The following is a 16,047-nucleotide window of genomic DNA, read 5'->3' as shown; positions in this document are numbered from 1 at the left end:
CGTCCAATCAGTACGCATGGACACTTACTGCTCGACTCCGGATGGGTCTGCCTCTCGAGGACCTGGAGGTGAAGTGCTGGGCGTATGCGTTCCAGGACCCTCATCTGGTCGTTGGTAAGGCGGACCCAGCACTCCACTCCATCCGCTGCATCCAAGAGATGCCGGGCCTTCCTGAGGGTCCTGGACCTGAAGTCCTCCCAGCACTTATGGACGTGTGGTAGGTCACGTGTTGCCACCCCCTCTGCATTGATGGCAACCACGATGTCCATCCAGATTCTCTTCCGTCCATTCTTGTCAGCGCGTGTTCTTCCGAAGAGGGCATCATAATGGACCAGGGCTTGCTCCACCAGGATGCCAACCTCTCCTGCTGTGAAGCTGGCAGCCCTCTGCCTCTCTGGCTGGGGTTGCTAGTGGTCTCAGATGGTGTTTCCCCCGACATGGCAACCCCGAGGCAGGTGTGGGTGGGCAACTGGGTCCTGGTGCTGGGCTGTGGAACAATGGAACTGCAGTCGGGAGTCTTCTGTTCCAGCAGGGGTGGTCACAGCAACTGGACCTCTGCAGATGGCTGACGTGCAGGCACCAAATAGCAGGGCACGTGGCTAGCAGGCAGGCAGGCAGCAGCAGATGGCTGGTGGGAGTCGGCTCTGGGCTCCGGGGAGCAGGAAAATGGCCTTCTGGGCAGGAGCGTGGTCTTCCTTTTGTTGTCGTGTGGCCAGCTTGATACAGAGTGATTTGGAACGTGACAAAACAGCGCGTCAGCGTGTAATTCTGGGAAAGGCCCTTAGCGCGTAAGCGCGTTAGTGACGTGACGCGCGCTGGCGTTTCCCTCGGCATGGGTGCATAGTGAATCTGCACGTGCAAAAACAGCACGTCCAAAATGACTATAACATGAATGATTCGTACTTAATGGTGTACACAAAAACTCTAAAAAGTGAAAAACCCCTGAATACATTTAAATCCAAGATTTATTTAATGAAACAATTGTCAATCAGTGAAATTCTCTCTTAACCCTATCCATATCTCTGTTGTTGAAAATGTGTGCATGATATTTTCTGACACTGAGATAGCGGGCCAAGAATGTGTCTTCCTTATTGTTTTTTTATAGAATTTCTGGTTAATGTTTAGGAGGGATATCTCTGCTTTAATGGATCTTGCTGTTCTCTGACTGTAGTAAATGTATGCCAAAACATTCTAGATCCATCTCGTTTTGCCTAACCTCTAATTCCGCCAGGATTGTTAGTGACATTTGTTTGTAACTCTAGGGTGTGTAATTCGAGGAAAGGGCCTAAGCGCATACTCTGACTGTAGTAAATGTATGCCAAAACATTCTAGATTCATCTCGTTTTGCCTAGCCTCTAATTCCGCCAGGATTGTTAGTGACATTTGTTTGTAACTCTAGGGATCTAACCCTTGCCAATGTTGCACCCATAGCCAATATCATATCCCTGATCATCTCTTTAAATGCATTCCAGTTCATGTTGAAGGGATTATCTTTTGGGTTCTTTTTTGGGAAGAATGGTCAAAAACCTTCTTGAATATTGCTGGATTGCTTAATTTATACTGCGGTCCATTGCCTCTCATTCAGGTCTCTATGACTAATGGTTAGGTCCAGTTTGACTGGGCATTTGTCTGGAATTTTCACCCAAATCCACCTCCTGAATACTTTGTCAAAATGTAAAGGAAGATACAAAAGTTCTGGTTTATGCCATAAGAACGTGTGAATAAAGGGTATAGTTCTTAACTACTGTGAAGGGAACACTAGGTGTCTTCATCTCCCAACCTAGACAGATCCTGTTTGGTATCTTAAGAGACAGCCCTGTCCGGTGATGTGAGCATTTTGAGTGATCTAGTCCAATATCAAGTTGATCTCCCTGCCCAAATCTCCTGTTACATAATGTGAGATTACTGGAATCAGGCCTGTGAGCTAATCTTCTTGTCAATAGATGGGCATATATAGAGGCTATGGTTACAATGCTGCCACAAAAATTCCCCCTGATTGACACATATCTATATTTGGGATCTTTCTTAGAATGTAGTAACTGAAAAGTGGAAGTCTTCTTGCATGGCATGGCAATTCCCTTCCTGTTTATTAGATAATGAGGCAAATATCTGTTTCTGGGAGAACTTCTATTTCAAGTAGTGCTTGTTTTTCCATAATAGATGGTATTCTTAAATAAGTAACATGTCAGTGGCAGCATGCTTCATATAATTTAGCAGCCTCAGCCTTTTGCAGAGAGAGTTGAGAACCCACATATTTAATGTCACCAAATTGGCACCTACGATAAGTTCATAAACCCTCACTATCTTATTGGGCATGCAGGGGCAGTATAGGCTAGAAAAGGCTGCTTGCTCCATTAATGAAAATCACAAAACCGCCTGATATAACTCTATCATGTCACAAATATTGAAGAAGGAAACCAAGTGACATATCCCACAAGCACGATGCTTAAATCAATTAGCAGATGGTCCAATTCGGTATGCACCCATGTTCACAAAGAAAAGGCTTTACAAAGATTTAGCTCCAAAAGCTCCAAGCGAAAAGGAAAAGAGGCCCAGAGAACTCCAATGGTGAGGTGATTAATAGAGGACACCACATGCGTGTATCATTATGTGAATTATATGATTGAACCTTTGTCCACTGAGTGGTGCAGTTATCCAGTCTTGTTCGGGTCAAATAACTTATTCTAATGCATTCTCTATGGGTCGGGTAATTCTGTTATTCTGTTTTTTTTTTTTGCTTTTCTAAAAGCCTTAATGCACTTCACTGGCTTCCAAAATTATTACCCGGATCCTTTGCATCACTCACAAGGGGCCCAAAAATCATATCAACTGTCCTTAAGACATATGCCTACTCAGATAATCATGTGGAAAAACTGTCTCATTCAGATTTAAAGAGATGTCAGCAAAGTTGTAGAACTTTTTAATTCATGGGCCCCAAGAACCTAGGAAATGAGGAACGTTACATCAAATTCATGAGTGAGTGATTGGAAGGTAGGATTTATGTTCATGAGGGATTTCACCATGCTTGATATTAAAATTAATCACCTCACCATTGGTGTTCTCTGGGTCTCTTTTCCTTTTTGATTGGAGCTAAATCTTTGTAAAGCCTTTTCTTTGTGAACATGGGTGCATACCGGATTGGACCATCTGCTAATGGATTTAAGCATCATGCTTGTGGGATGTGTCACTTGGTTTCCTTCTTCAATGTTTGTGACATGCTAGAATTACATCAGGCGGTTTTGTGATTTTTACGCAGGAACAATATTGTGGAAAAGCTCCAGATTCTTTGAAGTCAGCACATTGTTGTTGGTCTAAATCTTGTTTGGAACCGCCTATACCAGCATTGAGTTTTCTTTGGTAATGGAGTGTGGTTTTTGAAGGATTATACAATTGTTGTGTGCAAGACTAAGTGTTGTTATTTAATAAAAAAGTGGGTAGAGTGGTAGTTGGTTCACGATTGTGTTATGTTTTTCTAATCTTTTGCAGACCTATCCATTACTGCATGACCTTACATATGAGTATTTCTAGCTGTTGGTGAATATTTGAATGCTTGGATTGAGGACATTGGAAGATACATTATAAGGGTGGTGTGACAAATCCTTGGATGTCGTCCCTTCTCTCCTAGGGGGAGCCTCTTACCATTAGGCCAGGGAGGTGAGGCTGCTACCCGATAGTCCCCATGGGGGTCGTACTCACGGGAGGGATCCCCCTATGTGACGGCTTTCCAAGAAGAATGCAGTATGCCCAAAGCATATCCCCACCTCCCTCATTCTCCTACCCTATACAGGGTCGCATAATCCCACACACTTCCATGTTTCTCTGTAGAGTAGATGATCTGACCTCCCTAAAAGTACTGAGGCGAGGAAGAGGTGCAGATTAATGCAGAGTTCCTTGTGGAACCAACATGCGCAGTCTATACAAATTGGAACAAGTAAGTCCAACCCGATAATAAAAAGGGAAGAAGGACTTCACCGTTTTTCAGACCACTCCTTGAGGAACCGGGAAACTCAACCGAGCAGCATGAACAGAGATGTTGGGTGTGCAGATACTGAGACACTTGGCCACCGGCAAAGGAATCCCTGGATACCCACCATGATTGGACCAAAGAAGGAGGCAGAGACCAGGGTAGCCAGCTGACCGGGAGAACCGACGTGCTCAGAGGGCTGGAAACATGCAGCCAAAGAGTGGGAGAACTCTGTGAGGCCGTCGTAGCTCCTGGAGAGACCGTGAGAAGTCTGAGTGGGGATTAGAAGCCCATGGACAGCCAGAGATCAAAGGTAAGAACCCTGGAGAGGTCCTGATAACCAGGTTGGTTTGTGGGAACCCCAAAGGGCAGGAAAGTCACAAAGAAGGGGTCTGCGCCCTACACCTAATAATGTACTGCCTCCAAAGTCATCTTCATAGGACAGTGAATCAGGTATGCAGCATCAAGAGAAGAGAAGCTCAGGGGTCTGGGACTTGCATCCTCTTATGAAGAGTAACCTAAGTCATCTTCAAAGTAACAGTAGTGAACCACGTGGGCTGTGAGACAAAAGCCCAAGAAAGGCCAGGGGAAGGGACTCATTCCCTCTGGTGTTTGTGAACATTGTGGGAAGCCTGAGAAAGGCCAGGGGAAGGGACTCATTCCCCCTGGTATTGTGAACATTGTGAGACGCCTGACAAAGAGCATGGGGAGGTAGTCCTTCTCTTGGCACTAAGGCTTTGAGTTGGAACTTTGCTTTATTTGTGAATGGAGACATTTCAATCTGGAACTATGTGTGCTGTCTTTGAAAGGAACTGCAACCTGGGGAAGGGAGTCATACCCTCAGGAAATAGTCTGTGCAGACTACATGCATGGTGGTCCACTCTACATGAGAAGGGAGCAATTTTTCTGCATTAAGAAGACTCACCAACCTTTTAGTTTAGTTAGAAGTGTAAGGGAAGGAAATAGCTTATGACACAGGACGGTGGACGTTTGGTTACAGACATTCCTACATGTTCTTAGTATTAAGACGAGGCAGGGAAACCCTTAGTGATAGGGCCAGGTAGGGTTTTTCCTTTATTTTTTCTCACAAATAAAAGTATTAGCAACAATCATGCCATGTGTGCCAGTCTCCTCCTTCCACACCCTTATATATGTTGTCAGTAGTGTGATCTGAATTAGTTGACACCAACAGGGGAATCCTCACGAGCAATAAGCTGGGTAAACCTTGAGTCCCATGGTTGCTACTTCCAGAAAAGAGTTGGCCAACGTCAACTTTTCCTCCAGTATATCATCCAGGATACCATCTAACCTAGAAACAGAGACAGAGCAATCCCACTTTGTTGGGTCAAGACTGCAAGGCCAGGATCGGCTGAGAAGTCATGAAACCTACAGCATCTGAGCCCCAGAATGGGGGCCACCTTTCATTTGTTACCCTCCCAGGCCATTCTTCCAGTAAGAAAATCAGTGAAGGGGAATAATTATAAACTTTTTTGCCTCCAAGAGTATGTGATTTCTGCCAGAGTCAATATTATCATCTCTCGAGAGCTATTCGTGAATCTCCCCACTAATAATGCCATCTATATTATGCCTCCTGGGGAAAGTGGCCAAAAGAGAGAACAAAAAACACTATCCCTCCTATCTGGTAGAGAGGAAATGAAATGTGCCCTCCTGAATGTCTCATCAAACCCACTGAAGATTGAAAAGAGCAAGTTGATGGGCCACTTCATATATGAAAACCTATGGGAATTTTCATCCAGTCAGACTGATAGAGAGGAGGAGGAAGATCACCCAGAGAATCAACCTGGGGAGAGTAAGCCCCACGAAAAAAATGTTATCACTCAGAACGAGAGGCTGAGCTAGACTGTAACTTTGATTATGATCAGACTAAGGGAGAGTCTTTGTGGAAAAAATGCCAACCTTCTCAGTTCCATACCATCTTCTGTAAGTTCCTTCCCTCTGGGAATAGAAAACCTTGCCCATCTGGAGCATAAAGCCTCAATGTCCTCCCACTGGGGTGACAACATTATGGGACCATGGTTTTCCAGAGAATACTAGTCCATACCCCGAGAAGGTTAAAACACCCAAACAATCAAGGGAGAATGCCCAGTCAACTCTCCAGACCAACAACATCCTAATTATGACACATGCCAAGGAAAGCATCGACAACCCTATCTCCATAGTGGCATTATTACCCTCCACTGGGGAGCCCCAGTATAGTAGAGGGGGGAATTGAAACAGGAAAAATAAAAGTAGGAAAAATAGTGCCAGATTGCTATATGTGAAAGGTAAGGCCATATACAGGGTTACCGTTACCATCCGACACAAACAGCTATGGGCCCAGTTGGATAGCGGGAGTAAAAAGTGTGCAATCAGATTAGAGTTGTTGCCTCAAAAACAGAAAGGTACCTACACCAAAAAGGTTTGCTGCGTTAAGAAGACTCACCAACCTTTTCATTTAGTTAGAGGTTTAAGGGAAGGAAATAGGTCTTTACACAGGACGGTGGACATTTCCTTACAAACATTCTGACATATCCTTAGTATTAAGTTGAGGCACGGGAAACCCCTTGTAGAAATAACACTTGGGCAGGCTTTGCCTTTATATTTTATCATGGATAAAAGTCTTGAGCAACAATCATGCAACCTATGAGTCAGTCTCCTCCATCCACGCGCTTACAGTGGCTTTACTCAATATGAGATTGTTGTAAAGAATGGCTCCTTAAGACCTCCCGAAGATACAGTGTGTTGTATCCCTGATCCAACAACAACAGTGCTTGGGACTAAAACATGTAGGGTTGTTTCACTCCTATGTGAAGTATTGTATTAGAATAATGTGATAGACTTTTTAAACATTGTTATATTTATTGAATATTATTGGTGGAGCCTGCCACAATTTACGTGGCCACAGGCTTTCTTGGATCCTTTATTATCCTTTCATTCCATTTCCTAACTGTTCGTTTGGGGTTTCAATTGTTTTGAAATAAGCAAAGGTGATGATATGTTTTTGGTTTTTAATTGTTTAATAAAATGTATTTTAATTTATATAGTATGTGTTGGTGTTGAGGTCCACTGTTTGATGTGTTTCCTTTATTGTGTTTATGAGAACCCTCAAAAATTAACAGCACTCTTGCTTGCATGTTCATGAATTTATAAAGCACCGCTGATTATTATGCAGTTATTTTGATCTTTACGGACAAAATTCTATAGCCGCCTCTCCTACCTGCTTGTCTCAGCAGGGCTTCGGCATGGTGGCTTGCTATACAATTGTGAGACGTACCGGAAAGCAACCTGTTGTGTCCCTGAAACTGTCAACGGCACACACTGGTTGAGGAAATGCAGGCTTTCTGCTATCCGGCTGGCAACAAAGCAGTTACTTTGCCCAACTGTGCTTCTTTTTGCTGGCCGCCTGCTGACACACACTTTGCTGTGGTTCTGAGGTAATTACACGGGTGTACCATGCTGGACCTATGCTTGTTTGACGCTCCTGCATTTCCCATAAAGTCTTCTCATTACTGATATCTAAGGTCCATATCTATTACTACACCAACAACAAAAGTATCATTTCCGCAAGCTGAAAATGCTCCTTATGTATTAAAAAAAGTCTACATTAACTGGGTGGCTTAAGTGATGACTTAATATTAAAATCTTTCTCAACTTGATGGCTGTTAAAGAAAAATCATGTAAATCAATTTCTTCTAGTGATATGTCTTCTATATGTATGTGTCACAATTATCACTACTTTCCTTGTTCATGCTGTCTCGAGCTGTTGATGGGCTCACCTGTGAGTGCTTGGGTAGTTTCTTTTTGTTGGCTCGTCTGCCCGCATTTCCTGGAAGTGCGGGAATCATGAAGGTAAGGACGACCTTCTTCCGACGCCACTTCACCGGCGTAGTCTTTTGAGTTCACAGTGTCGACAGTCTTTTCCCAGAGAGGAGAGGAGAACGTAGCAGTCTGCACAGGAGCGCGTAACAGTGAGCCCAGGAAGGAATGGTAGCGGTCTGGAGGAACCGCGGAAGCAGAATACCCAGGAAAGAAAGGTGATGCGATCCGCGAAGGACCGTGAATCAAGAAGCCCAGCAAGGAGGATCCGCTATAGAACGCAGAGTGGTTGCGTTGGAAAACAATCAAGGGAGGAACACAGAAGGAATCGCCAGACAGGAATTCCGGGAGGGGGAATGCTAGGAACAGCAACCAGAAGTTCGGAACTAAAAGTGTTGACACACGCTGTAGCGCAGGGGTGGGGCGCTTAGCTAGCATTGTTGTGTTTCTCAGGAACTAGACCGCAGATCCGCTTTCCGCCATATTTGGAGGTATGAGAGGTTATCCTGGTTCGTTGTCGAACCGACCAGGACGTCCAGAGGGGGTAGTAGCGTCGATTCATGACAGTATACCCCCTTTGAAACCTTGAACCACCTGGTTTACCAGGATGTAACCAATGGAATTGCTGAACCAGTCTCGGAGCATTTAGGTTAGAGACTGGTTCGCTGGTATGATCATTTGTTGGGTATCCTTTCCATTCCACAAAGTATTGCAAACGTCCTCTTTTGTATCTGGAATCACAGATCCAGGATACTTCATATTCAACTTGTCCTTGGACCAGCAGAGGAGGATGGCGAGGTGCATCTTTAGTGGATGGGTGATAGGCTTTTAGCAATGAAGTATGGAAAATGGGGTGTATCCTTTTCCATGTTGTAGGAAGGTGTAGTTGTTAGGCCATTGGATTGAAAATCTTGGATACCTGGAAGGGTCCGTAATATTGGGGCGCCAATTTGTTAGGTCTCAAATGTCTTGGCAAGTAGTGGGTGGACAACCAGACCTTACCACCCATGATGTAAGACAGGGCTGAACGTCTTTTGGCATCTGCATACCTCTTCACGTCGTCCCTTGCCTTGAATAATTGGTTCTTTGTTTCCTGATGGATTGAAACTAACTGTGCAGTCCAGGAATCAACAGAGGGGACCGGACTAGGTGAAGGCAACACCGAAGGAAGCACTGAAGGGTGAAAACATTGGTTACAGAAAAAGGGATTTGTCCCTATAGTTGAATGTTCAGAATTGTTGTAGGCAAATTCAGCAACCGGAATCAAAATAGACCAGTCGTCCTGTACCTTGGTTGTGAAACACAGTAGATACTGCTCAAGGGTTTGATTGACTCTTTCAGTAATGCCATTGGTCTAGGGATGATATCCTGATGACAAGGCAATTTAGATGCCTAGAGCCTTACAAAGATGTTTCCAAAATCTCGAGACGTATTGAGCTCCACGGTCAGAGATGATCTTGGACGGAAGTCCATACAGACGAAAAATGTGTTTCACAAAAACCCCCACCATCTCAGGGGCAGAGGGTAACTTCTGTAACGGTGTGAAATGGGCCATGTGTGAGAACAGATCTATGGTTACCATTATGACTTTGTGTCCCCTGGAGGGGGGTAAATCTACTATGAAATCAGTAGCTATGGCTTCCCAGGGTCGGGAAGGCGGATCTGGTTGGAGAAGTAGTCCTGCTGGTTTCCTGCTATCCGTCTTGTTCTGATTGCATACGGCACATGTCCGAATATACACTTGAACGTCCTTAGCCATCTTAGGCCACCAAATGTTTCTTTGAATGGAATTCAGGGTGCTATTGACTCCACGATGGCCAGAGTGGAAGGTATCATGACACAGATTAATTATTTGTTCCTTCAAGGTCTGGGTAGGAATCACTAGCTGGGAGCCTCGAAAAAGAAACCTATCTTTATAGTTCAGGGCCCAGGAATTACGTTCCCGATAATCTGTCCGCAGGTCTGAGTTTATGGTTTCTCTTTTAATAGTCTCCAGGATGTCAGTGGCCTGTGCGATGAACGTGGTGTTTGGGAACATCTTGGGCAGTTTGTGAAATTCTTGTGTTGAATAGTCAGGATGTCTGGATAAGGTATCTGCGATAATGTTTGAATTCCCTGGGATGTGTAAGATGCAAAATTGGTATTGGGCAAAAAAGAAGGCTCATCGTGCTTGTCGACTATTTCTGCATTCCATGGACTGGAGAACTTGGAGGTTTCTGTGGTCTGTCCGCACTTGAACAGGGTGAGTGGAACCCAGGAGGAGATGACGCCATTCCTTGAAGGCTTGACGAATTGCTAGTAGTTCTTTTTCCAGGACTGAATAGTGACTCTCACAAGGGAGTAGGGTTCGGGACAGATAAGCTATCGGATGTTCTGGTCCATCTTCAGCTTCTTGTTTTAAGACCGCACCAATGGCATATTCAGATGCGTCTGTTTCCACAAAGAAGGGCCTTGAAACGTCAGGTTGAATCAAGATGGGTCCTCAAGTGAATTTTTTTTTAGTTTCTGAAAGGCGGCTTCTTGAGATGAAGTCCAAACAAATGGAACATCCTTTTTGAGCAATGACACAATCGGTTGAACTATTGCAGAGAAGGATGGAATGAATTTTCTGTAGAAGTTTGCAAGGCCCAGGAAGGATGGTATCTGTTTAACAGAACCAGGAGTGGGCCAAGAGGTGATGGCTTCAACCTTTTTTAGATCCATAGCCAAGCCTTGAGGACTTAAGACAAAGCCCAGGTAACGCACCATAGAGACATGAAATGTACACTTTTCGGGTTTAGTTAGTAAGTGGTTTTCCCTTAATCTTTGCAACACTGCAGAGACGTGTTCTTGGTGTAATTCCGGGTCACTGGAATATATCTAGATGTCATCTAGATATACGATTACAAAGATGAACAGCATGTCTGAGAAAACCCGATCCATAAAACGTCGAAAAACAGTTGGGGCATTGGCAAGTCCAAAGGGCATAACTAAATACTCGAAGTGCCCAAAGGGTGTTCGGAAGGCAGTCTTATATTTGTCGCCTTCTTTAATTCGGACTAAATGGTATGCTCCTCTTAGGTTAAACTTGGTGAATATAACAGCACATCGAAGAGCTTCCAGGATGTCCGATATCAAAGGTAAAGGATATCTGTCTGTCTGGTAACATTGATTCAGGCCGCTATAGTCCAAGCATGGCCGTAATTCCTTGGTGTCCTTCTTGGGCACGAAAAACAGGGAAGCCCCTGCAGGGGATCTGGATGGGCGGATGGTTCCGTTAGCTAGGTTGGTGTCCAAGTATTCTCGAAGGGCCCTTTTTTTCAGGTTCTGATAGGATAAACATCCTACCAAAGGGTATTATAGCATTCTCCTCTGTCTCAATGGTGCAGTCTTCTGGTCTATGTGGCGGTAGAGACTATGCAATAGCTGATGAAAAGACATCCGAAAACTGTTGATAGACATCTGGCACCTGATTGACATTGGAGACAGTAAGGGAACAAGCACTTTCTTGGTTTTCCGAGGATATAGTGGGTCTGGTTTCTTTTGTAAGGCAATGCTCTAAGCAGAATTCTGAGCCCAGAAACAAGGAACCGGCAGTCCAGTTAATGTATGGATTGTGTTTTTTTAACCATGGCATACCCAGGACCACTGGATGGTGAGCGGCCTTTATGATGTTGAATCAAATGGTTTCTTGATGGTTGTGAATGGAAAGCACAATTTCCAGGGTTTGTTGTGTGATGGGTCCAGAAGACAAGGGATAACCATCTATCCCTTCAACTGTCTGTATAAGTTTCTTGGATTCTCTGGGAAATGTGTGTTTTGCTGCCCATTCATCATCCATGAACATGCCCATGGCTCCACAGTCCACCAAGGCTAAAACTGAATGTGTTGCTCCGATTGAAGAGGTCAGAGTTACATGAAGGACTACCAAGTTACACCTTGATATTGGATCAAGAATTTGAGGGATGGAGCGGCCTTTGGTCTCCCGAAACTGGACTCCATTCAGGATCGGGAGCTGGCATTTCCCGAACGTCTAGGAGGAGCTATGGGACAATTCCTGACTAAATGTTTGTCCAAGGCACAGTACATACATAGGGATTTGTCAAATCTTCAATTTCTCTCATGGGCGGGCAAGGGTCCACTCATAGCTCCCGATTGCATTGGTTCTGGCTCAGCTGGTGGGGGGGGGAGTTTCCCTGGAAATAGGAGCAAACGGTGAAGTTTTTGGAGGAGAGCCTCTGGTTCTTTTCTTTTCAGCCTTTCTCTGCTATATTCAGAAGTCAATTTGCAAGGATAGGTCCATGAGAGCCTGGAAGGATCCGGGACGTGCTATCCGCGCCAGCTCATCCTTTACTTCCTCATTCAGACTACGACGGAACAAAGTAAAGCATTCTTCCGCAGACCAATCTGCTTCCTTTGCAAGTTGTTTGAATATGGTTACTTAAGACAACATATCCTGTGAACCTTGTTGGAATTCCAGCAGTCTTTCTTGAGCAGTGTAAACCTGGTCTGGACGGTCAAACATTTCCTTAAATGCCTTAATGAATCCATCATAATTGTCCAGTAAGGCATCTCCTGAGGAAACCAGTGGTGTGGCCCAAGCAAGAGCATTATCAGTAAAATGGGCTATAACAAATCCCACCTTGGCTCTGGGGGTGGGAAAATAATAGGGTTTGAAGGTGAAATGAACCAAACATGAATCCAGAAAGGAACGTAGCAACTTAGGAGAGCAATCATATTTATCCACTACACCACCAGTTGAGGCGCTGTCCTGATATGCAGAATCCCTGGATAAGACTAATTGTTTCAGGGCAGCATTTTCAGCCTTCAGGTTTTGTACCTTAGTACAGAGTTCTTGCATTCCATGCAAAAGATCCTGCATAGTTGGATCCATCTCTGGCCTTGGCCCTCTGTTAATTGGGTGGCGTGTCAAACTGTCACAATTATCACTTCTTTCCTTGTTTAGGCTGTCTCGACCTGTTGATGGGCTCACCTGTGAGTGCTTGGGTAGTTTCTTTTTTGTTGGCTCCGTCTGCCCGCATTTCCTGGAAGTGCGGGAATCGTGAAGGTAAGGACGACCTTCTTCCGATGCCACTTCGCCGGCATAGTCTTTTGAGTTAACAGTGTCGACAGTCTTTTCCCAGGGAGGAGAGGAGAAGTTAGTAGTCAGCACAGGAGCATGTAACAGTGAGCCCAGCCAGGAAGGAATGGTAGCGGTCCAGAGGAACCGTGGAAGCAGAATACCCAGGAAAGAAAGGTGATGCGATCCGCGAAGACCACGAAGCAAGAAGTCCAGAAAGGAGGATCCGCTGTAGAACGCAGAGCGGTCGCGTTGGAAAACAATCCAGGGAGGAACACAGAAGGAATCTCCAGACAGGGATTCCGGGAGGGCGAACTCTAGGAACAGCAACCGGAAGTTCGGGACTGAAAGCGTTGACCCGCGCCGCACCGCAGGGGCGGGGCGCTTATCTAGAATTGTTGTGTTTCCCAGGAACTAGACCGTGATCTGCTTTCCACCAAATTTGGAAGTATGACAGGTTATCCTGGTTTGTTGTCGAACCGACCAGGACGTCCAGAGGGGGCAGTTGCGTCGATTCATGACAGTATGGGCATGGACAAAATATTAAATGACCTGTCCAATGTTAATTCTTCCATATCTATGTAGGATACCCGTTCACTATCTATGCAAGAAGACTCTCACATTTAAAAAACAAAATGAAAGCGTTTTCATGAAATTTAGGAGAAGCTGAAGGATTTTGTAGAAGATAGAGTGCATGGAGAATATACAGCAGAGATTACTACAACTAGAAATTGATGTCACTGAGCTTGAAGGTAGGAAAAGAAGAGACAATGTTTGCTTCTACGGAATTCCTGAGAAAACTGAAAACATGACATAATCAAATTCTTAGAGAACTGGATTCCTAAGGTCATTGGCATCTCTTTTTCACCTCTTCTAGAATTACAGAGTTCTCACATAATAACATCTTATTTCATTTCAAACAACTCCTCTCCAAGACAGCTAATTGTCTGCTTTCTGTGACACCAACAAGCTCGGCAAGTCTTCTCTGCAGACCGAAAACAGTCATCAATTATGTTTCCTGGTCAGAAAATCTTCATAGCGCCAGATTGCTCCAGCGCAACCCAAAACAAAAGGAAATTATTTTAAATATGAGGTCTGCCTTAAAAGAAAACTAGTATGGTCTGCTTGACCCCGGCAGAATGATTATTACCATACCATATGGTCCAACTAAAGAATTTCTGGAACCTGATGACCTATATATATATTTATACTCTCTTGAAACTACATCAATAGATACCTCTTAATTTTATGCTCCATCAACAAACAGATCCAGTCAGGATGAATGTCATCTGTTAAAAATTGAATATGAATGCAATAAAAGTAAAATAGGATGATTCAGCCTACCTCGGAATAGATCTGATTCTGCTATATCTATTAATCGTATCTGATTCCCCTTTTCTCTCTCTCTTTCTATCCGTCTTTCCTTTTCTTGAGTTACCATGAACTCTTTCTCTATAGCCTCAGAGCAGGTCTCTATAACATGGCACTGATCTCCACAAAATAGGCATGATTCTAAAAGTTTTCTGACATTTCAAGAAATGTAGTAGATATTGACCCTCTTGTCCTCTTATTTAGGGGCCTAATAAATATTGCAGAAAAAATTCCAGGGTGTTATTGGTCTCTAGGTTTTGTCTTCTCAGGTCAACATATAGGGTTCTTCTCACATCTTCCTACTTGGGTTTCTCTCTTTTCCTCTTGCTTGCTTGTCCCCAATTTTTCCCTTTGACTGATAAGGACGTGCTTTTGAGATTTTATTTTCTGTAATGGGGATCTCTAGGCTTCCTCCTGATGTTTTCGTAGATGATATTTCTCTTAAGGTTTCACACCTGAGGTTTCCTCTAAGTTTATTCCAAGGGGTCTCATATGCTAGAATCCCACCTCTGTCTCCCCTATAGATTTGTATGGTACTGGGGGAAATCATTCAGGAAAATGAAGGTTAATTCGTCCTCACAAGAGAAAAGAGATCACATTTTTATTTTACCTTTTATTTTACCTTCTCTACAGGGTGGAATGTAAAAGGATAGGCCCAAGGGATAGTCTACACTTATCTGTAAAGAGATGAGAGCCTTGTTTCTTCCCTGTAGCAAATAATCCTGTGGGCAAAAAAGATAGTAAGTATTGCCCTCAACCCCTTTTTGGATAGGTGGAATGGCTTGCAAGGTTAGGGAAAAAATGTGACTCCATTTTCTGTTCCAAGGGCTGTAAGGGTGGTGTTCTGCCTTCCATAGATCTCTCACCTCCCAAGGAAAAGGGGGCCTGACAGGGTCTGCCCCTTGACTCCAAGATCTCCGAGCCACATTGGGGAGAACCATCTAGTCGCTCTCCCTCCAAAAACAGTGTGTAGAGCATGGGAACTTACACTCATTCTCTTTTTATACAAGTGGGTCCTCCAATTATTATCAATTGAATCATATCTCATTCCTAACACCATATATAAGGAACTCATGGTGGCCATCAAACAATTATAAGGCAGTCCTAGTATCATGTTGTCAAATAAAAAGGGCCTATACTAAATAAAACCATTGCCAATCCTTACGCTAAATACAAAAGAGGTGTGGGATAATGTTCATAAGAGAGAGGTTAGTGTTCACAAAGAATAAGTCAGGATATGTTGGTCGGGGTCACCCTTCCCCACATTTTAAGCACGGTACAAGGTAGGCTTCCGGAGCACAGCACATGCTTAAGCTTTCTCAGCACGAGCCAACAGTTCTGTTTTCAGGTATCAGGGCCTTCGGTGGTTAAGTCTCTTTTCTACAAAAAAAGTCTCTTGCATCCGTGGACCTGATGCGTTCAAAATAATAAACAAAACGTGCCTTTCACCCTTGGGTCCCCCTCTTCTGGGCGCAGATCCCTACAAAGTTCCTCAAAGATACCAGGACCTCCGATAGCTATGTTTTCTTGCTTTCTAGGGTCTGACAGGTTCAAAGTATCAAAACAAAGATTCAATAAAAGTTGTAGAGTTCTTCTCTGGTTGTACGTGGATTATCGTGCTTCACCTCTGGGTCTCCCTCTTCCAGACTTAGACTCCTCTCAAATATCAGCTTCTCTTAGTCAGGTTCACTCTAGCATGCCATGCATTCAAAGGCTTTCCCTCTTGGACTTTTCTTTGTTGCATTCAGAGGTCGGTAGGTGTGAACTTCTCACCCCAGGTTTCCCCTCCTTCGGGCTCAGATCCTGCTTGACTATTCGCCTCCCTCAATCAGGTTCA

Source organism: Ambystoma mexicanum, chromosome 4p, assembly GCF_040938575.1.
Source record: "Ambystoma mexicanum isolate Mex_15411 chromosome 4p, UKY_AmexF1_1, whole genome shotgun sequence".
In the NCBI taxonomy this organism is placed as follows: domain Eukaryota; kingdom Metazoa; phylum Chordata; class Amphibia; order Caudata; family Ambystomatidae; genus Ambystoma; species Ambystoma mexicanum.
Note: the sequence above shows the minus strand (reverse complement) of the source record.